We start from the raw sequence: 25673 nt of genomic DNA, 5'->3' as shown, positions 1-25673 counted from the left end.
GTATAGGAATATTATTTACTCTTTTTTTTGGAGAGAGATACTGGCAAAACATGTTCAACCATAAATTAAAAAATAGTAATTGATCTTAGTAGTATATTGACTTTCACCAATAAATTAAGCAAAGTTTCTATGCTAGTATAAAAGATTGTGTGTGTTGCATGCAAATATATAGATATATGTATGAATATAGATAGAATAGTTTCTTGACTAGGAGAAACATATTTTCTGATTTTTTATCTATGAATAATAAAGTAGTGCCATATTATAAAAGTAATGTGATGTTTTTCTTCTTAATGATGTGAACCAAGGGCTGAAAGAGACCAGTAGAAATTAATTAGCCCCACATCATTAACCTCCTTAAAGCTAAAGCCATAGACTTTGGTTCTTCGGGCATAAGGGGGCAAATGGATTTGTGAAACAGCCAGAATGGAAAATGTGAAGATTGACTGAGGATGCAGTGGGCACATTTCTCCATCGGCTGGCCTTCCATAAAATAGACTCCCAGATATCCTCTTTCTACCACCTGCCTACACATATGATTACAGCAGCCTTCATTAGCACTTACTAGCTAAGTCAAAGTCCAATATTTTGTTTAGTGTCTTGGTTCCCTTATTCTGCTTCAGGAGCCTACTTCCTATAATTTCAATTCACCAATAGTTTCTTGAACACTTATAGAGACCTAATAGTTGATTAAGGTTTAGTCACTGCATTCCAGAAACTGATACTCTTGTAGGGGAGAGTGGATATATATATATTATTCATGCTAATAGAAAAGAACCCTGTCACCAAAGCAATCTTGAGAAAGAAGACCCCTGATTTCAAACTATATTACAAAGCTATAGTAATTAAAACATCATAGTTTTGGCATAAAAACGGACATATAGATCAATGGACCAGGGTAGAGAGCCCAGAAATAAAGCCATGCATATATGGTCAATTAATTTACGACAAAGGAGCCAAGAATATACAATGGGGAAAGGACAGTCTCTTCAATAAATGGTGTCGGGAAAATCAGATAGCCACATGAAAAAGAATGAAACTGGACCATTATCTTAAACCATATACAAAACTTAATATGAATTAAAAACTTGACTGTAAGACCTGGAGCCATACAATTCCTCGAAGAAAACGTAAGCAGTAAGCTCCATAACTAGGTCTTGCCGATGATATTTTGGATCGGACTCCAAAAGCAAAAGCAAAAATAAACGACTACATCAAAATAAAAATGTACTGCACAGAAAAGGAAACCATCACTGGAATGAAAAGGCATCCTACTGAATAGGAGAAAATATTTGTAAAGCACTTATCTTATAAGGGGCTAGTATCCAAAACATATAAAGAACTCATACAACCAACTCAATAGCAAAAAAAAAAAAAAAAAGAAAAGAAACAATCCAATTAAAAAATAGACAGACTATCTGAATAGGCATTTTTCCAAAGAAGGCATATAGGTGATCAGCAGACACATGAAAAGATGCTCTACATAATTAATTATCAGGGAAATGCAAATCAAAACCACAATGAAATATCAACTCACACCTCTTAGAATGGCTATTATCAAAAAGACTAGAAACAGCAAGTGTTGGCAAGGAGAAAAGAACCCTTGCGCACTGTTGGTGGGATTGGAAATTGGTGCAGCCACTATGGAAAACAGTATGGAGGTTCCTCAAAAAATTAAAAATAGAGCTACCATATGATCCAGCAATTCAACCTCTAATATTTATTCAAAGAGCACAAAGACACTAATTCAAAAAGACATATGCACCCTCATGTTCATTGCAGCATTATTCACAATAGCCGAGATAATGGAAACAACCTAAGTGTCCATCAACAGATGAATGGATAAAAAAGTGATACACACACACACACACACAAGAATAATATTTAGCCATAAGAAAGAAAGAAATCTTGCCATTTTTGACAATGTGGATGGACCTGGAAGACATTATGCTTAGTGAAATAAGTCAGACAGAAAAACAAATTAGCATACAATCTCTCTCATATGTAGAATCTAAAAATTAAAAAACAAAACAGAACTAAGCTTAATAAGTAACAGAGAGCAGACTGGTGGTTGCCAGAGGCAGGGGACTGGGGTTAAGAGAAATGGGTGAACTGTTTTTGAAATTAATTAATTAATTAATTTAATTTAATGCACATGTTAAACTATTTTGACAGATTTACTCAAATTTTATTCAAATGTTATGCGTATTTAATGCAAAGATACATGTGGTTCTCTTAACTATTTCCTATGCACCCCTTAGTAAAACACTAATGGCTCAAACAAAAGTAGTACAGAGGAGAAGAGGTTGTCTTCCAGGACCCCACAGCGTACCACACAATGGAGTAGGTATTCCGCCTTCTTTGTCACATCCAATTTTCCCCAAAAATCTTATGTGGATAAGGGATTTCAGTAGTGTGCCAGAACTTAGACCCAGGTATGCCTGTCTGTCAATCTGACTCCACAAACACTGTACTATTACCTTGCTACTTTATTTCCAATCAGGAGAAACTGGCAAGGTTTCTCAGAGAGGGTGGATTATAAAGATGTAATTACATAGGTTTTTTTTTTCTTCTTTTAAATGAATAACAATTCAAGTTTTCATTGGGATTCTAAGTACCTAATAAAGTTGAAAAAATGCACCTCTCACCATGTGAGAGGCAACTCAGATCTATGAAATTGTTAAAAATTAAGTCTTTGAATGGATTGTGTATTTCAAGCAGCTTCAACATGCACAAGAGGAAGTGCATGCTCGCCAGGAAAGAGGAGTTTCTTCTTCCCAGTAAGAGTTTAGGTTCTTTTCTTGAAGGGAATAGACAAAACTCTCCCTTCAGCATTATCATAGTTATTTGTATTGTCCATTTGAAATTTTGTTTATAGTGTTTTAGCAAAAGAATGAAAAAAATTGGCCCTATCATTTACCAGTGAGAAACTTAGAGCAAGTTAGTTTCTCTGAATTTCAGTTCCCTTATAAGTAAGGTGAGGGGATAAAGTTTGCCTCACATGTTGTTGTGAAGCTCATATGTACCTGCATGTATCTGGCACGTGGTAAAGAATACATGTTCTGTTTCGTTTTATATGATTCTTAGCCTGGTAGATTGGCCCTGTGATGTCTTGGTACAGGGCTGTATACGGCTGTCCCATCCAGCGGTCTTTATGTGACATTATCAAATTTTGGAAAGGCGGGCTTCCCTGGTGGCGCAGTGGTTGAGAGTCCGCCTGCCGATGCAGGGGACACGGGTTCGTGCCCCGGTCCGGGAAGGTCCCACATGCTGCGGAGCGGCTGGGCCCATGAGCCATGGCCGCTGAGCCTGCGCGTACGGAGCCTGTGCTCCGCGACGGGAGAGGCAACAACAGTGAGAGGCCTGCATACCGCAAAAAAAAAATAGTAAGAAATAAATTAATTAACCAAATTTGATGGACCAAAATGCACAGATTTAAAATCAAATGTTTAATGTGGAAGAAGCAGAATAGGGTCTGTAATCTTGATGTATGGGGAGCCATGAAAAGCCCTAATAGCCCTAAGAAAAAAGGATGCCATTTTATTCCTCATTCAACCTTAGGGAAGGCTAGAGAAATTAGAGTAGGAGGCCAAAGTGTAATAAGCATTCCTTTTAACATCTTTTTAAAAAGAATCATTTGCAAGTGTCCTTGAGGATTTCATATAAGATGAAATTTATTTTTCCTTAGTTCCATATACTCTCCAGAAACCAGTGGACTTTCTCTAATTTAAAATATAAATTCCAGATGCCCTAGACAATCATTTTCAGGCAGCATAACCTTTATTAATAAAAATAAGTACGTCTAGAAATGTATTAACTCTTTCAGATCTCCAGGACAACCTTAATGAAGTTTAAGTCAATAAATTCCTCAATAATCACTAGTAGCCTAAAAGAGTTAACACATCTAACAGAGATAGGGTATTTAGACCTTGTTCTTGAGTCTGCATCGAGATTTACTAAGCAGGAAGTTAACAGATTAGAACAATGCATAGTCGTTCATTTCTGAGTTTTGCCACTGTTTTAGAATATATATGTACCTCAGATCAACTTGGGAAAAGTTTTTAATTCTCCAAAAGAGAGTATTTTTAAAGGTTTATTCACCCTAAGGAAACATGTCACTGATTGGAAAGGGGATCATTTTGTTGGCAATGGAAGGAACCTACAATTTGGAGTAAACTATACCTGAGCTTAAATTATAATTCTTCTACTTATTATCATATATACTCAGATACCTATGTCTCCTAACAAAACCCCATATGTTCTATCTCTCCTTCATGAAACTGACAAAGCAAAAAGAACAATGTAAGAGAAATTACCTGGGTTCAAATCCCAGCTCTACTATCTTCCAGTTGTGTGGACTTGAATAAGTTGCCTGATTTACCTGGTCTTCAGTCTTTTCTTTTTTTAATGTACATAGAAGTGAGATTTAGGAGATAATATACATCTTATGGATTGTTTTTAGGATTAAATGAGTTATTACTGTATAGCAAAAGCAAAGCCATGTGTTTGGTGTATAGTAGTTGCCTAGTAAGTGACACTTTAAAAAAGTATTATTAAACATAAATCATCCAGTTGTAAAATTGAGTATGTCCTAGTTGTCAGAGCTGGAATGGCACATTTGCTGACACTGTGCCTCGTCTCTTCACCATGTCCTAGCAGCCACTGATGTGCTGTAATGTGATAATAGCCAAGTCTTGTTGCTGGAGGGTTGGTAGAGTTATTTTTCCAAACAACCTAGAGAGAAGTTACAACTTCAGAGTTATCACTAGCTTCCCCCAGGCTTAATTTCAGAGGTGTTAGAGTTAAGAACAGCGAATCATTTTCATCTGCTTAGTATCTGGCCCCCAAGAAAGAAAATGAAAGCATGGAAATTGGTATCACATACCAATGAAAAGAGAAGCTAGTTTCTAGTTCCATCTCCCAAAAAGAAAGACTGGAACTTGCTGTTTGAAGATAGAAGGTATAAGAACAAGTGCCCTTACTGAGCTCAGCATCATCTGATAGTGCTTCAAACAATGCCAAGTCTTAATGGGGGCTGAATTTAATAAAATGTCACAGTCAGCTTTTATCAAGGCCACTGTAAAGGAGATCTCTGCAGAAATGATCCAGAAAGAGTGCGTGTGTGTGTGTGTGTGTGTGTGTGTGTGTGTGTGTGTGTAAGTGATGGATGAAACGTTGAGTACCTGCTGAATGAGCAATGAGATAATGTATGCAGCAGTTCTTTGGAGATTGGAAGGCACTATGCAAACATAGCAATTGCCTTTGCTAATATTATAGTAGTAATATTTTGAATTCTTTTCATTTCATTTATTGTCTGTTTCCAACACTGTAGATATACCATGGTCTTAATTCTTTGGCATGGCCAGCTTTTAGAAAGTCATTAAAATAATGCTCCTGTACATTAAGAAGTTTGGGGAAAGATCTGCGTTTTGTTTAATGCCCTGATTTTTTAAAAAATGATTTAAAAAATAATTTTCAGAGTTTATATATATTTGCCTTGATTAATAAATACTTTTTAAATTTACTACTAATCATTTGAAAACTAATGCCTAGATTTTTAAAAAATGGCAGATACTCAGGTATAGTGGGTCTTTGTTGTTACTGTGTTAAATTTAATTTCTCATTTATTCATGTTGTTACCATATTTATTCGCATGCTTCTCATTGTAGTACAGTTTATTCATTCATTTAACAAATAATTCTTGAGCACCTGTTCTAGGTACTAAATAGACCCTGAGGACGAACTGGTATACACTGCCACTGCTCTTAGACATGAAACAAGTATAAAATCAGACTGTGATAGGTGCTAGAAAGGTGGGGAACATGCTGCCATGAGAAAATGTAGTGGACAATCTGACCGAGTCAGGGAGGCCCAGGAAGACTTTCCCGCAGAGTGAAAAACACACATGGGTTTAGAGTCAACATACCTGTGTGTCTTTTGATAAACTATTTCTGAACCTCATGTTGTTTACCATAAAATAGGAACATTGATGTTTATCTTGCATTCTTGATGTATGGATTAAATGTACAGCAGGAATTGCCTGCTACCACCCTCACCCCTCTGCAGTCCATTTTTTTTTTTTTTTTTTTTTTTTTTTTTTTTGCGGTATGTGGGCCTCTCACTGTTGTGGCCTCTCCCGTTGCGGAGCACAGGCTCCGGACGCGTAGGCTCAGCGGCCATGGCTCACGGGCCCAGCCGCTCCACGGCATGTGGGATCTTCCCGGACCGGGGCACGAACCTGTGTCCCCTGCATCGGCAGGCGGACTCTCAACCACTGCGCCACCAGGGAAGCCCTGCAGTCCATTCTTTATACATAGTCAGAGAGATCTTTTTTAAAATGACATCCAGATATGTGGTGTCTCTGCTCACAGCAGAGTGGCTTTAAATCTCAGTAAAAATCTCAGATCTTTCCAGTGGCCCATAAGGCCCCAAATGAATTCGCCATTTCTCCCTTCTTCTGCCTCACCTCCTACCATATCACCTTTGTTCCCTGCCTTGCTCACCGCCTATTTCTAGTCACAGCAGTTTTCTTGCTACTCCTTAATCCCATCAAGCCAAACTGGTTTCTGCTCAATAGCACTTGCTCATTCTGTATTTGCCCTTCTCTCTTTGAAATGCTCCCTCCAAATATTCACTTTCTTTCAGGTCTCTTGCTGAAATGTTCTCTCCTCAGAATTACTTTTCCTGATCTCTTTATTTCAATTATTTCCTCCTAGTCTCATTCCTACCCTTGCATTATCTGGTTCTCTTTTCCTTTACCCTGCTTTGAGTTTTCTTCATAGAACTTATTGATAAGGCTAATTGTTATAAGAAAACCACAATAATAATCTTTTCTACTAACGATATTTACTATTTGCCAGGCTGTCTTCTAAATTCTTTATACCTGTTAACTCATTTACTACTCTGAATAATATAAAGACATACATAATTACTATTAACCTTATTTTACAGGTAAGGGAATACGACAGAGCAGTTATGTAACTTACCTAAGGTCACACAGCCACAGCCAAAGTGGTCAAGCAAGAATTTAGGGCCAGAGAGTCTTAATTCCAAATATCATGCTCTTAACAATTACGCTCTGCCGTCTCTCAGCTTGGAAGTATGCTAAATAGTCATTGTTTCCCTTGTGTGTTCTCTGTCTTCTTGTTGGCACCTAAGCTCCGTGACGGGGACTGTATCTGTGGGGCCTCAACACTGCCATACGTACAATGAACGTTTGTGCCTGAAAGCACTTCGGCTGGTGCCTAGCTACAGCTAGTCTTTATTATGTACATTTATGGTCATTACATTTACCATAACTGTACATAATGAAAATTGACATGCGGAGTTGGGAGTTATTGCCCCTAGAAAACTTACTGAGTCTGAAACATCTCAGGTGCCCTCATCCTCCCATTTCAACGTCCTTCACCCTCTGCTTTTGCCTCCACTGTCAGGTCTTCAGTGCCTAATGCCGTCTCCTCCTTCCCCTGTTAACTTTCTCTTTATACATGACCTGAAATCTTTTTCTTGTGGTATCTAGACAGCTGAGTTATGACTTAGTGGTACCTCAGTGAAACAAGCTTTTAAATGATTTCATTCAGAAAAAACATTCAATAAATATTTATCAAACACTGACTTATATTTGGCTGTGCAAGATGCTGGGGGAATAGGGTGAAAGTCCTGTTCTTCCCTTCAGGGTATCCTAACTCTTCGAATCCATCCTCGAGCATAATTTTCATAAAGTGTCCCATTTGCTTCAAAATTTTAGAGGCTTCAGGAAAAAGACGCTTTGTGATCTTTTTTTTCTGTTTCTTTATCCAACCCCTCCCATATTCTAAATATACTACTGAGCCTCTAAAGCTATCACCACAGTGGATGCCTTTTGTGCCTTCACACCATCTCTTCTCTCCCTTTTGTGCTCCTGCATCACCTGACTCACTTACTTGCCCTTGAGGTCCTAGCTCAATCATTACCACCTCCAAGAAGACTTTGCAGGTCAAGCTTCTCTGCTGCCAGAACATCTTGCTCATGCTTGTATCATCCTTATCCTTTTTGCCAGGAGGCTCTATAGATTATGAACTAAAGCAGAGTCTATGTATTTATCACCCGTTGCCGTGAAACATCACCTTGCACAGGGCAGAATTAACGCTTGCTCTATAATAGGTGCCCAAAACTTGTTTGTCAAAAGAAGGAAAAGAAAATAAAGCTCCATTTAAATCAAATTGATGTAGTAAACCTAATGGTATAATCACCAGCTTCAGTGAAATTGGTGGGAGTAGAACTTTTCAGAGGAGTCCAGAATCTTCCCCACTGCTGGTAGGTACTGCTAGTTCCTGGGGCTGACCCTGGGTTGCAGAAGTGGGTGACAGGTCATGATGTGATAAACCTGGGGTGTTGACAGTTGGTTTTAAGGTCTGGAACTTAAATATCTGCTCCTGTTCTTCTAAAGACAACACTTCTAAGGTGTCAGTGAGAGTAATTTTCCACAGTGTATTCACTGTAATAAGAAATCTTTCTTTGCATTTCCAGCAAATAGCTTTTTTCTAATCTCTGAAAGCAAAGTTATTCTGCCAGAAAGAAAACTGTTTTGAGAGAAAAAGTAAAACTGTATTTCCTTCTCAAAATTAGGGAAATAAAAATAAACGTAGGAGGAGAAAAGGAGACCAATATGCCAGCAAGTATGATTTGTTTGAGTTTAATGCAATTTCATTGCCTAAAAGATTATAAGTAAGCAGGCTAATACACCTTTATAATTCACATAGTTAACAAATATTTATTGAATATCTATAATGCATTGGGAACTTTATTTTAGTGCAAAGACTTGGCTGCTAAAATCTTCCACTTTGAAACATTTTTGTATGTTTAATTTTATTTAGTATTATACTATTTTACTTGGATATTAAAGAGGAAAGTGTTTATATTTAAATACTTTATGGAGGAATTAGAATAATGATTGAATCAGAAAGTTCATCAATTCAAAAACTTATTGAGAACTTATATTGTGCTAATTGCTAATAATATAGTAGAGAATAAGCTGTACACAGCCTCTAACATCCTGGAAGTTATATTTGAGCTATATTTGAGATATATATATAGCCCAAATATATATATATATATATTTGGGCTACATATATATATATATTTGGTTACTGTATCACAAAGGAGAAGTGCAATGAGTGTAAGGAATCTTCTATCAGAGAAGTCTGACCTATCAGGGAGGTTGCAGAAGACAGCAAAACTTAAATGTGAGAGCTAAAGGATTAGTGGGAAGTGGTTTGTAAACTGAATAATAAAATTATGGAAGAAAGCTGTTACAAACAGGGGAATCAGCCTTTACAAGCATTCTGAGGTGGGAAAGAGCAAGGCTGTAGTGGCAGGAGAGCAGAGAGCCAAGCAGAGAGGAGAAAAATGAAGACAGAAACATATCGTATACATTTTGAGGTCCGCAATAAGGATTTGAGATTTACTCAAAGAGCAATGATTGCCATTTGAAATTTATTTTAAAAATTGTGTTTAACGAAACTATGGCTGGAAAAGTAAGCCCCATGATCTGGAGAGGAAGTAATATGGCCCATAGATGAGGAGCCTTTTGATTTTGACTAGAAACCATCGTAGAAGCTAAGAAATGGAAACAACCAATTTCTTTCTTCCACCCTCCCTCAGATTTCTGGGTTTTGCAGCTGGGTGAATAGTAGTACTAGTCACCAACAGAAGAAACACTGGGGAAAACCCAAATTTTTAGGGGGAAGAATGTGAATTTGGTTTGGGATATTTGAAGAGTGAGATATCTCTAAGGCTTTCAAATTGTATTGCTAAATAGATCCTAAAACTGTCCATTGAATTTGGTGCCATGGAAATCTTCAATAGCCTTAAGGCAAGTATTGATAGTAGAAACCAGTTTGGAGTTAGTTGAGAAGCAAGTGGGAGATGACAAAATGGACAGGGTAGAGATAACTATTTTTGAGAAGTTTGGTTGTAAATAGAAGGAGGGAGACAGTGATAGCTGGAGAAAGAATGTTTTTAAAAATGGGACAGAGCTTTGAATACATTTAAATGCCCATGAAAAATATCTGGTATAATGGGAGAACTTGAATGTTCTGAAGCTAGAAAGAGGAACGATGCATATTATAAGGAAGAGGATAGAATCCAGAGTACAGGAGAAAGGAGTAAAACTCTTCTGTTTTCTCTTTAGTCATTCCTGAAATTAAAAATATTTTTTGAGAACCTACTACCTACCAATCATTTTTATAAATACTTTGCTTTCCTCTTTCATAAAGTTCCATAAAATATGTTTTAAGGAACAGTTGCCAGGTGGAATATTACCCCTTCCCAGCATTTCAGGGAATATCTGAAATACTATTACCACAAAGTTATTTTGAGACATTAAAAATATCTTAATGCCTTGGTCTAGCTGATGCCTATACCAGCCAGTGAGGTGAGCCAGCAGATTTGTGTGTTACAAAATGGCTGCAGCTTCGCTTGCACCCTGAGTCTCCCACAGACTCTCTCCTGTGGTTCAGTCAACTGGAAATGTAAAAGAAATGGAATTCCGGGAAGTCTATTCAGTCTTTCCACATTAATACATTACCAAATCACTAAAACAACTTTATTGTATAACTTGTTCTCACTATGTGATTTATTTTTCTATCATTTCCCCCTTTTACACATAGGCACTTGAGCACTGTATGCCAAACAATTTGCCACATGCTTGACGTACATTTCCTCATTTAATCTTCACAGCTACCCTGTGGGGTGTGTTTATCATTACCCCTATTTATAAACAAGGAAACATCCTGTCTTTCCCAAGGTCCATGGTCTAGACTATGGTAGAGCTGTAATAGAAATCAAGGTTTCAGGACTTCTAGTTTGGTGCTTTTTAACGTAGTGGAAGAAAAACACATGTACTTCATGCTATAGAGGAAAAAAAAAAAAAAGGTCTTCATTTGGTTTGGTGGAACCCTAACCTCCATATTTTCTCAGATTGCATTGCCTCATTTGTTTAAAAAGATTCTATGAGTCAATACACCTTTCCAAATGTAAAGTTCAGAGAGAGATGTTGTGTGGTTTAAGCACAAAGATATGCACTATCTGCCTCAAGCAATTTGTTTGATAAAACTTCATCTGAATTCAACAATCCTAATATTTTGGCCCTAAAATCTTCTTGCCTAAGAGCTGTCATTATTGAGAACTATGACTACATTTTAATTACTATATGAATTTAGATATGAAGCACAGTGTGTCTGTTCTACTCCTCCCCCATCGTTACAGTCTGTTCTAATTAGCATTTCAACCTAAATCTGCTGAGGCAAGGTCCTTTTAAGTCTTCACCTCATGCCAAGAACCAGAATCACCACTTTCCTAGGATTACTGGCAAACTAATATTTCTGCTGACTACCAATTTGTCAAAATTGCAAGTTCTTTAGAAGGACAGTAAAAGAACAAATACTGATGGAGTGCCCACTCTGTTCCAGACTCCTAATTAAAATATATCAATAAATCAAATGTTATTATATATATTACAGTCCTATGAAGTATCTATCATTAATATTTTTAAATTTAAAAGCAATGAAATTTAGAGAGGTTAATTACTTTGCCACAGTAGATAAGTTCCATGCATTATTTATTTATTTGTATATTCTTTATGTATTTATATATGTGTACATGTATGTATATCCTCTCAAGGAGTTTAACTTGTATTATAAATATGAATATAAAACACTAAGTAAAGTACAAATAAAATTAGGGAAACAGAAATAGGATATAATAAGTGTTTAAAATAGATGATGTCATCAGTAGCATTATATGTAGCATGTATACCAAAGGGATCCTCTATATTTGTTAAAAGTAAATAAAAAACCTGACTCTGGGTCTTTTAGCAGCCAGTGAAAAGGAGAGCAGATGATAAGAGTTATTATTTACAATGCCCTAAGATTTGAAATAAACTTTTTTTTTTTTTTCCTGGAGAAACATAATTTTTCCTGGAACTGAAAGCAAAGAGATATTTCCTGTTGTTCCTCACAAAAAGAGCTCTGTATAATAGAGTTTACAGTACCCTCAAAAATATCTTTATAACAAATACAATAATGAAATCTCTCGGGCTTAAAAAAATAAAATTCTTTAATAGATGTAGATGGGCTGATGCCAAAGCATGACTCTCTAAAAGCAATTCCTTGTCTTGAAAAGGGAGTGGGATGGGAATAGGAAAACATTGATTTCCAGATACGTTGCTCACTGATGGCCTAGAATTATCTCAAAGATAGATTTTAGAGTGTCTAGAAGACCAGATGAAGGACAAATTATTCAGTAAATATTCCACAAAAACTGTTTTGTTTAATCAAATTTTGATAAATACGAAATGGACTGAGTAAGAGATTATACCTGCAGTATGAGTATTTTGCATGGTGGTAAAAGCAAAGCTATATGGCATCAACCAAACTAGGAATAATAATACTAGAGAACATTTATTGAATGATTACTGTATGCTAGACTCTGTATTAAGTGTTCTACATGCATCATCTCATTCAATACTCCCCAGTCTTTTTGGAAGGTTTAGGGACCCAGTATTGACAAGGGCCTCTACCTCTGCATGGAGGTTGGCTGAAGGTGCTTCTGTGGTCAGAGGCAGGTTCTCAAGAAGTCCTAGATTCACTCTCCCACATAGATATAGGTGAGTAAGGCCTCAAGGCTGTATACTACAGAGCCATGGTTTTTAATCCATTTTGTGACACATACCCCTTTGCATATCTGATGAAAGTTATGGAGTCATCCCTGGAAAAACACAAATGATTTATGAAGCCCCTGGAACACACCCATGAACTTTTTCAGGTTAAAAGCTATTGAAGAGCATAGCCCTAGTAATTTTAGCCTGGGGTTGTTTTTTTTTAAAGCCTGAATAATCAAAGATCTATCTTGTCTATATATATTTTTTAGTAAACCACCCATAGAATTTAATGTTACTTTAATAAAGCAACTACCTGGTATACTCATTGAGACAAACTGACTGGAAAAATCATACCTAGTTAAATAAATGAGAAGATATTGTGTATAGCTCCCAATAAATTACATGTTGGGGGAATCTCTGCCGAAGGTAACCACATTGGCTTATATTTATCATTGTGAATCCCTTCTGCAGCAATTACATAATAAGGCTTTTTGTTAATTAAGTCTGATCAGAATTAATGAAGATAAAACCAAATCAACTACCTGTGGAGGATATCTATATTTGTGGTCACTATAGCATGGCCATGTTAGAGCTGCCATGCATGCTTGTTCAGGTTGTACACTGCACAAGAGCTCCCCAGCTAAGGGAGTATTACTCACAATATAGAGATCATAAATTTTTATATTTTTTATGATAGCTTTTCAATAGCAACATTTCTTTTTCTAACAAAATATGAGTATTCAGATAATTTTTTAAAAGATAGAAATAAAATGTAAAAGAAAGGATACATTTTTCAAATTTCATAAAAAATACTTTATGGGAGGTAAATGCCCCTATACCTTAAATATCCAGAACTTTATCTGGTCATTCAAGTTTGAATCAAAAAGAGGGGACTTATAATACACCTGCTTTATACACCACCCCCTTGGAAACTATTTTTTGATCCATCAATATTCTGTCTTCAATATCCCTATTCTGGCTTTATTAATAAGGTAAAGATCCTGTTTATATATTAGTAACTTGAGGTTTATAGTGAGCTCATGCATTTAGCTCATACTGCATGAGAAATGGCTATAGGAACTTGGGTTGATCAACCCGAAGAAGAAAAATTCAGAGGTAATATAATCAAAAACCTTTTCCAAAAAGTTTTTTTTCCATGTATATTAATTTGCTAGTGCTGCCATAACAAAGCATCACAAACCAAGTAGCTTAAGCAACAGCAATTTATTGTCTCACAGTTCTGGAGGCTAGAAGTCCAAGATCAAGATGTCTGCAGGGCTAGTTCCTTCTGAGGCCTGTGAGAGAGAATCTGTTCCATGTTTCTTTCCAAGCTTCTAGTGATTTGCTGACAATCTTTGGCATTCCTTGGGTTGTAGATACATCACTTCAATCTCTGTCTTTATCTTTACATGGCATCATCACTGTGTGTGTGTCTGTCTCTGTGTCCAAATTTCCCCTTTTTATATGGATACTAGTCATATTTGATTACAGACTTTATTAATGACCTCTACTTTTACAAAGACACTATTTCTAAATAAGTATGTTCTACAGTACTGGGTATTAGGAGTTCAACACATCTTTTTAGAGGGGCAAGATTCAACACCATGCATACCATAAAAATTGGAAACACTCATTATTATGACCCCCCTTGAAGATTCACCACATGTGTTAGTATATTAAAGGTTCTGAGAAATTCTACATTAAATCTGAGTTAATTTTACCCCAGAGTTCTGTAAATCTTACTCTCTTCAGCATACCTATGAACATCCTGTGGAATATCTTGGATGGAAGGAAAACACAGACATGGGAGAAAAATATAGGATTTAGAGTAAGGTATAGATAAAATTCCAATTCTGTCATTTCCTAGCTGTCTGATCTTTGGCAAATTACTTAACCTCTTTGAGATTCAGTTTTCTTACCCATTAAATGGATGCAATTACTCCTACATAATAGCCATTTACCACAGTTGTTTCTTTTACTAGTCTCTGTGATGATTTAGTAAAATGACTATCCTAGAACACATCAGATGCTAGAGAAGAGGTCTTGAAAGGTATAACATAACATCCTTATTTTAGAGATAAAGTCACTAGAATCCATATTCTCAATGGCAGAACCAAAATGAAAACTCCAGTCTCCTGATTAGATGCAGCTAAATAAATGGAAAAAATACTTGACTTACTTGCAGATCTGGGTTCAAATCCTAGCTTCATTACATGCTGGCTGTGTGACCTTAAGGAAGTTAATTTCTCAAGACTTCTGCTTACCTCTTTTTCTTCTTCAGCTAACTTCAACAAACATTCACTGAGCATCTACTATACAACAGGCAGTATGTAAGAGATGGATACAAAGCTTATTAAGACACTGTGCTTAATTGGGAGGAGCTTACAGGTTAGAAGGAAGGGTAGACTGTGAATAAATAAGTGAAATACTCTCTAATATTGGAATAAATGTGAGTACAGATAGAAAAGAGTAATTAGATCCATTTGTGAGTATTGAAGAAGGCTTTGCAGAATTGGATATGACTGAGCTGAGAATCTTGAAGGACAACATGACAGAATTCATCTTGGTGATTAGTTTCAAAAACAATACTCCAGCTGAGAAATAATATATAAACTCATGCAAATTTTTATAAAAAGAGATCCTATAGACATCCAATGATTGCAGTGGTAAATCAATAACACCTTCAGAAATGTCATTTTCTTACCTACTTCTTAACCCACTGCTTTTTCATCTACAGCAAAGGTCAACGCATTTTTTCTATAAAGTTTCACGTGGTGCATATGTTTGGCTTTATAGACCAAACTGTCTCTGATACAAATACTCAACTCCGCTGTTGGAGCACAAAAGCAGTCATTGACAAACAAATAGCATGGCTATATTTCAGTAAATATTTACAACCCCCCCCGCAAAAAAAACAGGGGCTGAGCACGATTTGGCCCGTAAGTTGCAGTTTGCCGTCTCTTATTCTGTACCATGAAGCCTCGTGGCTAATCCAGCTCTGCTAGCTCTACGGATGAATGTCTTATCACAAAGTATCAGAGAAGGACTATGAAACCTAAGGGGAAAAAGACAACAGAAATATAGATTGTGACACCATCTTTCAACATGTGATTCTCACTCTAAGAGGTAAAGTATTCATGTGACTCTCTTGGGACATTACACAATCATGATCAAAAAATTTGATTTTTGTGTCCAAAAAAATTTTTTAAAGGTTTTTATTACAATTCTGTGGACTGTTGCAAAATCTAAAAGAATGGAAAATTATTAATAGTTTAGAAGCTTAGAAACAGGGTCAATGGCCTAAAAAGCTTAAACATCACAACTTGTATAAGAGTAAGATTTCAACGTGCTTTGTTGAGACTTAGTATTCACCTATGTATAGAACTGTTGTTTTATTCCAAAATGCTATTTTCACATTCTCCAACTATGCTTGTTTCAAAATCTCCAAATCCACGTTTCACATACAATTTCCTGCAGTAGTTTTCCAAAGTCAGCATAAAAATTGTTCCTGCTTGTCCACATTTGGAAAGATAATCTATGGGAAAACAAATGATCTGGCTGACATTTCTTTTCTTTTCCTCTCCCTTAATTGCCTAACGTTGCATTTACAGCACCTCCTTCAAGGCACTTGCTAATGCAACTGGATGCTTCAGCCAAAGTGCACTTTGGTTAGGGATCTCAAATATATACATAGCATTAGGATTGCTTTGCAAAGGATTGAAAAATAATATGATGAGGCTTGACTCTTTTTTTCCACTTTGACTTTTATTAAATTTGCAAGATTGGAATATCATATATTTCCAAATATACAAAATCTATGCATACTGTATAATCCAAATAAAAGGCTGTGTGTCCCATCCTAACCTTCCAGGAAGTGAAAGAAATAATGAATAGAAATGAAAAAATATGGCAAAATGTGATATTGTCTTTCAGCCATCAAGTCATCTTTGGCTCTGAAATTTTGCTAACCTGAGTACTAATCTGGGTACCTCTCTTCTTCAGACAGACCACCTCAGGTGGAATAGAATCATTGGGAATGACTGGGAAGCCCTTTGGACAGATAAGTTACTGTGATTAAATTAGATGATGGAGATTTTTTTTCAGGTAGAAAGGAGTTTGAAACTGAACATGTTCCCTTTAATAGATGAAAAAGACAAGTTTGTCAATGTCTGATTGCACTTCACTCAGCACTATCAATTCTTCAAATCCCTAAATGAGTTACCTTCTCTGCAAAGCTTTCTCCTCTCCAGACAGTTTGTTCCTCTTTATCTCAGCTCCCACAATACTTTCCATTCACTTTTCTCACTGTTGTGTAGCACTCTATTGCCATTATTTCTAGGTATGTCTTTCTCATTAGATTAAAAGGTGCTACAGGGTAGAGCATTACATTTACCCAGGTGCCTGGCATGCTGCATGTATTATCAGGAAGGGCTCTAAAGCATAACATTTATTCTGAATGAGTACAAATTCTAATTCACAGGAAAGACCCAGGTTAAGCTTTTTGCGTGGCTCTGTTATTAACATGTGGCATTGTCAGTATTGGTGCCAAGTCCTATTATACTATTTTATACCAAATGAATATAGTGTTGGTGCCCCCAAATTCCTTCTTTTCCTTGAGTCTGTTATCTGTAGGTGAATTGTTTTAGCAGTAAGATCTTTGTATTTACTTAAAAAGTAATCATGAACTAATGATAATAGCTATGGTTTGGAGTCATCTATTGTGCTAAGTGTTTTATATACACCTTCCTGGTTACTCTTCATTATAAAGTAAGTAAATATTATCTACCCCAAGGCAGCTATGAAAGTCTTCACCTTGGACTAAACGATTAATGTGCCATTGGCCATTTCAACAAACAGTTACTCAAAAGGCAATCCATTTAGTAGTTCTACCCTTTACCCTGCCTCTGATTCACAAATTCTTAAAAATCTAACACAGAGACTCTGTAAAAGAGTGGAAATAAATAACAGTAGTTAAAAAATAAGCCCAGCTTCAAATCATAGCTTCTTTCAACAGGAGCCCTAGATCACACCTCTGCTGTATTATTACTTAATTTTAAAAGTGAAATGGACAATCCCATTCTGGCTGTGGTAAAACTGGAGCAACAAGTGAATAGAATCTGCCTTCATCCCTGGTCGGGATCTGGAGTTTGATCATTAGTGATACTCAGGGCACTGCCTTCAGAGTTAACAGTTTGCTTGGTGTGCCCCCAGTAACAGAACACACAGCCAGCCCCTTGTGATGCACCAGGATTCTGGGCTCCAGGTGCTGGTAAGAAAGTTCAGGCTGAGACATCTGTATATGTTAGAATTGGGTAGAATGGAGGTGAACTAAGTAACTGAATGAGTAAACATGAATCCAGGTCTTTGGACTCCAAATGTCACATTTCCTCCACTAAAATGTTGTTTCTTTCAAAATCATGGCATGTTACTTTAGAAACATTGCTAATCTGCTATGATTCTTTACGCTAGTGAATCTCAACATCGATTAATAAGACAATCACTAGCCATTTTTAAAAAGGGACACAGAGATTCTGTGGCTGTATGATTCCAGATTCTGCCTGATTGACACTCCACTATCACTCGCTGCCCAAAGGCAAAACACAAGGCTGTATGGAAATGGATTTTTTCTTCAACCCTTACCTGTAGCAAGTGGGTTCACCCAGGGCTAAGATGCCTTGAGGTAGAGTCACCCTTGGACAGAGCTTTATTGTTCAACAGTGATTCTCAATCCTTTTTGCATATTGGACTTACTGAGGAGTTAAAAAAAAAAAAAAACAACGAATGCCTGGGTACCTCCTGAGAATAATTAAATCAGAGTCACTGGAGAGGTGGGTGGAGAAGAAGCATTTTATATATATATCTTTTTTTATACAAAAAAATATACTTTTTTTTTTTTATACAAGTTTTCTGATTCTCATGTGCAGCCAGGGTTGAGTTCCACTTTACTTACAGGAACTGAATGCCAACAAAAAGAGGCATACTTACTTATTTCAGTTTATTACCTATTTCCTCTCGCCATTTTTCTCTTTTATTAGAGTAATAGCCGTTTATATTCCAAAACCACAACTAGCACCACCACAATCATCGTCATGCACCTGTGATGCAACCAGGTTTTAATATATATCTCAGGAGCTAACAAGTCTTCAAGAATGGTATTATGGGGCTTCCCTGGTGGCGCAGTGGTTGGGAGTCCACCTGCCGATGCAGGGGACGCGGGTTCATGCCCCAGTCCGGGAGGATCCCACATGCTGCGGAGCGGCTGGGCCCGTGAGCCATGGCCACTGAGCCTGCGCGTCCCGAGCCTGTGCTCCGCAATGGGAGGGGCCACGGCAGTGAGAGGCCCGCGTAGCGCAAAAAAAAAAAAAAAAGAATGGTATTATGATATCCAGCTTATAATGAGGAGATTGAAGCTCAGAGCAGTTTGGTAATAATCTCACAGCTACTGTGCAATGGATGGGGACCCCAAAGTCTGAGCTCCACTCTGTACTCTCCTTGCCAACTGTATGCTCCTTGAAGTTGGAGACCTGGCTTAGCAGTTGATGGATTTCCCTTTGCCTTCCTATCCTGCTGAAAAATGTTCCTAATCGAAGATACTCTTCTTTTACCCATTTATCTGGATTGGATGCACTGTTCCTCTAGCCAGCTCGCCTTCAATCACGTGGACCCCACTACTCCCATTCCCAAGCCCTCCCCTACCTCCCATCTCCCTCAAGCAGCTGTGAAGCTTTCCACCCCATTCCAAGAGTGGCCCCTCTGATACCAGCCCCACACCTTTGATTTTCCATCTGCATCTTTTTGTCTTACACCTACCTCCTAATGTATGACTATTACCCAAAAGCTACCTCATAGCCAGGCTTCCCTGGGGGGAACAGGAAGAGTAACAGATATCAGAGTCAGGAGATGCTGTTCAGGTCCCTGTTCACTATTTACCAGCTGAGTGTCCTTGTGATATTACTTAGTTTCTCTGAACCTGTGTCCTTGTTGGTAAAATGGATCACACTACCTGCTTTTCCGGAGATCTGTGTGCAAGTTTCCTGGCACATGGTCTGATTCATAGTAGGCTCTAGGCAAGTATTTATTTCCTTTTTTCTCTCCTTTCTACCTTTTACATCCCTGTCTGAATAGTCATAATTAATGACCACAACAAATATTACTGAGGTGTTGCAGATCTACTAACATTTGTCTAGTGTTCCACTTATTTCCCTGGAGGATCTTTGAATTTAATGTAAATATACAGTGCATGCAGACCTAGGCTTTATGTATCTGTCCAGCAGAAGACCGTTCTTCTCCTGAGGCAGTGTCAACAATGGAATTCTCGGAGATTAAGGCAACTGGTGGGACTTTGTGTTAAAAGCAATTTTAGATTATTGGCTGAGAAAATACTGCTAGTGTGGCTGCATTTTTCAGTATTGCCTTCTTTTGTTACTACTAATTAGCAAATAAACCATACCCTCCTGAGAGATACCACATTGTTTTCTTTACTTTTTCTCTGTGACCATATATCTGGCTGTGCTTACTGGGGGGCTTTCTATAATTGGATTCAAGCAGCTCAGTGAGTATACTAGTCCCATGCATGCACAGACCTAATCTCTAAGTGACCAGTGTAGCTCTTAGATGAATGTATGGCCAGGAGATTTACTGACACTGAAGAAATTAAATTCCCCATAATTATTTTTCTATACTTCATTCTCTGGAGAGCAAAAGCAAAGCTACTCACACGTTGATAAAATGTAGCTTATAATCTTCAGCTTCACGTATACCAACAATGCCATATTCATAAAAGTAAGGCCCTTCTCTAAAGGAGATTGTTTTAATGAGGGCTTCTTCCTTGAGAAGATGCTGGAACTCCAGGGTGCAGAGTTCAGCTCTGCTTTGTATAGGGTGATCTTGATGGAGAGACTGAGCAAAGAACATCACACTGAAGTCCAGCATTGGAAAAACTGTATATCGTTGCATCACATGGAGATGGGAGAGATGATGGCATAAGACATGTGCAGTCAGCTGAAGGCAGAAGGGATCATCTTTTAAAATTCTTTGCCCCAGGATTTCCTTAAAAATAAAGAGACAAGCAAAGAGAGGAACAAATATCAACATGAATTTATTGGATGTCTGCTGTGTCCACTATAGAGGATAAAAAATGGCAGGTAGTTAACCTTTCTAGGTCTCAGCTTGGACTATAAAATGGAAATGATGAACAAGGTCCACTTCAAAAAGTTTCTTGAGGATTTAATGAAGTGATGGTTCTAATAGCAGTTGGCACATTAATACTTCATAAACACAGGTTCATTTCACGCTTTTATTTTTGCTTTTAACACAGTCCTAAGAAGTTTTATCATCTGGTTGATTATCCCATAACCCTCCTTCCTCTCAGATTGATTGAAGTAGAGATAGAGAGTTAGGGAATTCAATGCCAGCTGAAATGGTGCTGTGATATAGAGGGGGAAAGAAATACTAAAACCCTCTGTAATATGTGGACATGGATGCTTAAGGTGTCATAGCAGCTTTTGGATATTAAACATAAGGGGAAATAAGCCACTATCGTCTGTGTAGATGACACTGTAATGGAATCCATTATAATAATAGATATTTGTAATTTATGATCCTAGTTAGCAAATCCATATTAATAACTAATAAAACCATACTTCTATACATGAAGGAATATGATAGCTGCCATATATATATATATATATATATAAAATGTTATTTAATTCTCACATGAACATTTCAAAGTATGTATTACTGACACTTTATATGTAAGGAAACCAAGGCTCAAAGTTGTTAAGGAACTTGTTCAGGACTACAGTACAAAGAAAGTCACTAGGAAAATTTTAAACTATCTGGAAAATCCACTTACTGTAAATCCCTCTTTTTTCATATTCCAGAAAAAAGTGCGTTACAAAATATTAAACCAAGTGTTTAAACCCAATTACATACAAAAGGTTTCAGAGAAGAGGATGATCAGGTTGCTTTCTCATATTGAAATTCATTAAGGAAATAAGGCTTGGACTGACAATCTGAGTCGATGATGAAGAGAAAGGGCATATCAGATAGAAAAACGGTCATAGACAGTTGCACCAAGGTGGGCTATTAAGATTCATGTGGGTGGAGCTTTGACCTGTACAAATTTGATACCTGGCTCAAACTTTGTTTTTGAAAACATTACTCATGAATGAATGAATACATGAATGAATAAATGAATGAACGTCCCTCTTATTTACATTTTGGTTCTCAGATGCATGCTGCATATTGTGGTACTTCAGTAGACATATGCATCCAGTGAGTTGTCCTTTTGACTTTCTATTTTCGTATTTCTAAGTATGCTGATAAAGTTTCTTCCCTTCCTGCTTGGTCTGTTGATATTTGTCTTCCATCCCTGAGGAGGTCCTATGGGGGTTTTGTACCAGATGCTGACTAAATTACCAGCTCTTAGTGAAACCCATGGTCACTGTGCTGTAATAATATTTTACGAAGTGCTTTTTCTTTCTTGATATTTATGTAATGGAGAGAAAATCCCTTCGTTTCTGAGGTCTTCATGTGTGCTGTGGCTTCCGTCAAGTAAGTTCTTTCATGGGTCAGTGAACTGGGGAACTTGCCCATAAGCCTCAGAGGCTATTGGTAAGGCTAAAACAATACAAGGAATATGGGTTTCAAGACCACTATCAGAGATGAGAGACCTAGTCAGAGATACCAGATCATCCAGTCACTTATACCAAATTTTTCTTAGTCTATAAAATCTACTGAAAAGATATTTACTGATGTGAAACAAATATCAACAATATATTAAACATAAAAGCAGATTAAAAACAGCAAGCATAGTATGATCCTACTTTTGGAGAAAAAATTTATATCGAAAAAAGAATGGGAGGATAGTACCAAACTATTAAAAGCTGTTATCTCTAAGAAAGGGACTGTGGGTAATTTTTCTTTTTGCTCATCTGAATTTTCACATTCTTCCACAGTGAATGCAATAGTTACAGTAACAGTAGTAAGGATAGCCAACTTTTATTGAGTTCTCATGATAGTGAGCTCACCATGGGCTCTGCCTGCTCTGAGGTCAGACCACATGGGTTTGGATCCTGGGTTCCCCTTTTATTAGGTGTGTTAAGAAATAGGCTAGGCTAGGTGTCTCACGTGTATTGTCTCACAATATCTTTCTGGGTTAGATACTGCTATAAAGCCCAATTTTATACGTAAGAAACTAAGGCTTATGGAGTTTAATACACTTGCCCGTGTTCACATAAAATGTGAACATATGAAAGCAATAGAAGAAAGGTGAAAGAAAATTATCCTAATAAATATTGTCAGACTCAATCATGTTAATTACAGTGAAATCTCACAAATGGATTTTTATCAAGATCACAAAAAGTTTAAAGTGTCTGTGTGTGTGTGTGTGTGTGTGTGTGTGTGTGTGTAGAGAGGTAGTGAGAGGGCGGTGGGGGGGATATTCTTTTGGAAATGAGAGGTACAAGGATAAGGACAAGAATATTCAGTTGGTATATACTCAGTTACATCTCCACTCAGCAAATTTATCTAGTCTGTCTTCTCCTCCTCCCCTCTTGCTACAGTCATCCATGCTCTGCATCTCTCCAGCACAGAAGAGCTGCACAGCCATAGGCTTGCTCCAGGGTGGGAAGACTGGCTATCTTCCCAGACTTGGCTCCTGGTGAGCCATGCTGGTCATTTAATACGGTTGCTGACTCAGGGCTTAGCACTAGAGATGATAACCCGCCAGAGGGAGGGGAGTGATGAGAGCCAAGAAAATGGTTCAAAAATCAGAAGCCAGGAGACCAAGTCGATCCATGTGACTATCCTGGGCCTCAATGGTCTTGATAAGATCAAACTGTCTGTGAACATAAGGGAGCAAACTTTATGAGTCGTTGGTCACTCCATTGGTAGGTAGTCTTTTCTGGCATGACAGGCATGGTGTTAGGTGAGGGTTGAAAATGGGTAGAAGGAACTGAATTGAATCAAGTACAAAAGACACTGGACTTGCAGTAGAAGATTGGGGAACAGGGAGAGATGGGGCTAAAGAAGTCAAATAGTTCTTCAGCAAGAGGCTGTAACAGCTATCCTCTGATTGCAGTAGCATTTAATCAGGGAAATCACCTTCTTTGATTTTCTTTTTTAATGTCTCCCAATCATCGTGATGTGCAATGTTGAATGAACAGACAGGCAAACTCAGGATGTGCTTAGGGAACTAGCAAAGCATAGGCATTAAAAATTGAGAAAAGGCCCTATTGGTAAATGCACCCCAAATTTTTCAATCAGAAAAATCTGGAAAGAAGCTGTTTTCATTGCAGCATAAATATGAGTAACATTAATTAAAAGAGTGAAAATTTATTTTTAATTATATTAATGAGTCTGGTAACCTTTCCAGGGCCCAGTTATCAAACGTCTGAATCAAGCCCTGTCATTGCAGTGGGCTTCTTCATCCTCATCTGTATCATTATCATCATCACCACCATCACCACAAAGAATCCTAAAATGTAAGCTCTTGCAATGTATCAGATAGTCAGAGCCCTCAGCGCATTACAAGCTTTCCCTCATTTAATCCTCACAGCAATCCTAAAAGGTAAACATCACCCTCATATCACAGATGAGAGGACTGAGGCTGAGAGAGAGGTTAAGTGACTTGTCTGAGGTCCCACAGCTGATAGATGGTGGAGCTGAGATTCAAACCCATTTTTCTCTCCTCCAGGAGCTTTTAAGTATTCTGTGAGTCAAAGGTACATTATTAGCAACGTAAGGAATTAGAAATGACATACAAACTCCAGGTTTAAAGAGTGTGAAATGGTTGGAAAACCTAAATTTTCAGCATATCTATTTTGCTCTCAAAGGAGTGTCTCAGCTTGGATGTTTGGTACAGAATTCCTCAGATCCGTCAGTATTGCCACCCTCTTAACTGAGCAGATATTTCAGTAATTCCCACCTGGGCATGCCCTTATTATCATAATAAGAGAAGTCTTAGTTTTGTGGCTTTTTTTGTTTTTTGGTTCTTTTTGAGTTTATCCAAGCAGTACAGTGTTGCTACCAATGCAGTGGCCAACAATGGTATCAACTTCTTTGTACTGTTTTTGAACCCATGTGAAAATTGTTGTCCACCTTTTCCTCCCTCCCTTTCTTCCTCCTTCCCCTTCCTTCCTCTCTTCCTCTGTTCCTTCCTCCTTCCTTTCTTCTCTTTCTTGCTTGCTTTTTTTTTTTTTTTTTTTTTTTTTTTTTTGCGGTACGCAGGCCTCTCACTGTTGTGGCCTCTCCCGTTGCGGAGCACAGGCTTCAGACGCGCAGGCTCAGCGGCCATGGCTCCCGGGCCCAGCCGCTCCGCGGCATGTGGGATCTTCCTGGACCAGGGCACGAACCCGTGTCCCCTGAATCGGCAGGCGGACTCTCAACCACTGCACCACCAGGGAAGCCCTCTTGCTTGCTTTTTTGCTTTATTCTTTTTTTTTTTGGTAGTAAAGGACTTTACTTAAAATATAAGGTTATGACTTGGTTCTGGCTAGCATCAGTTGTAAGTAATAGGGAAACATTTTGGGGGCTGTGAATTTTAGCTATTTGCATTTTGGAATGAATTTTTTTTTTTCATGTGGAGCTGTGTTCATTTCAGATTGTAAATTAACTTAATGCATCCTGATTTGATTTGCCAAGCTGACCAAGAGCGGAACAGATTTTACTCTCATATACACCAGCTTTCTTGGTTGAGATGTTATTTCCTCAGGGAAGCTGCCCCTAAGGCCTCTCTTGCATACTCTCATAGTCTCTGAACTTCTCCTTTATCACCATGATCAAAGTTGTAGTTAAACGATCATGTATCTAGTTATTTATTCAAGGTCTCCCCCCTTAGTATGAAATCAACATGAGGGCAGGGACAGTATCTACCTTATCCCCTGCTGTAAACTAAATGTCAAGCACAGTGTTGGGTTATAGTAGGCATGCAGTTAATATTTATTGAGTGAATGAACAAAATTCTCCATCCCTAATTATTTCCTTATTTGATTTTTAATCTTGTGGACAAATAGGTTTCAGCTATGTCAAT

The 25673-nt window shown here is 37.6% G+C and overlaps 1 protein-coding gene and 1 long non-coding RNA gene across 17 annotated transcripts in view; one reads left to right on the top strand and one right to left on the bottom strand.

Annotated features, from left to right (window-relative positions):
• DLG2 (discs large MAGUK scaffold protein 2) overlaps window positions 1-25673 on the top strand; it is a 2044900-nt gene that overhangs the window by 1187050 nt on the left and 832177 nt on the right. The window lies entirely within an intron of this gene.
• The window catches only part of LOC125965184 (uncharacterized), a 1042439-nt gene that overhangs the window by 421875 nt on the left and 594891 nt on the right, over window positions 1-25673 (bottom strand). The window lies entirely within an intron of this gene.

This window comes from Orcinus orca, chromosome 8 (genome assembly GCF_937001465.1).
Source record: "Orcinus orca chromosome 8, mOrcOrc1.1, whole genome shotgun sequence".
NCBI classification, from domain to species: domain Eukaryota; kingdom Metazoa; phylum Chordata; class Mammalia; order Artiodactyla; family Delphinidae; genus Orcinus; species Orcinus orca.
Note: the sequence above shows the minus strand (reverse complement) of the source record. Positions and strands in the feature narration are given on the sequence as shown.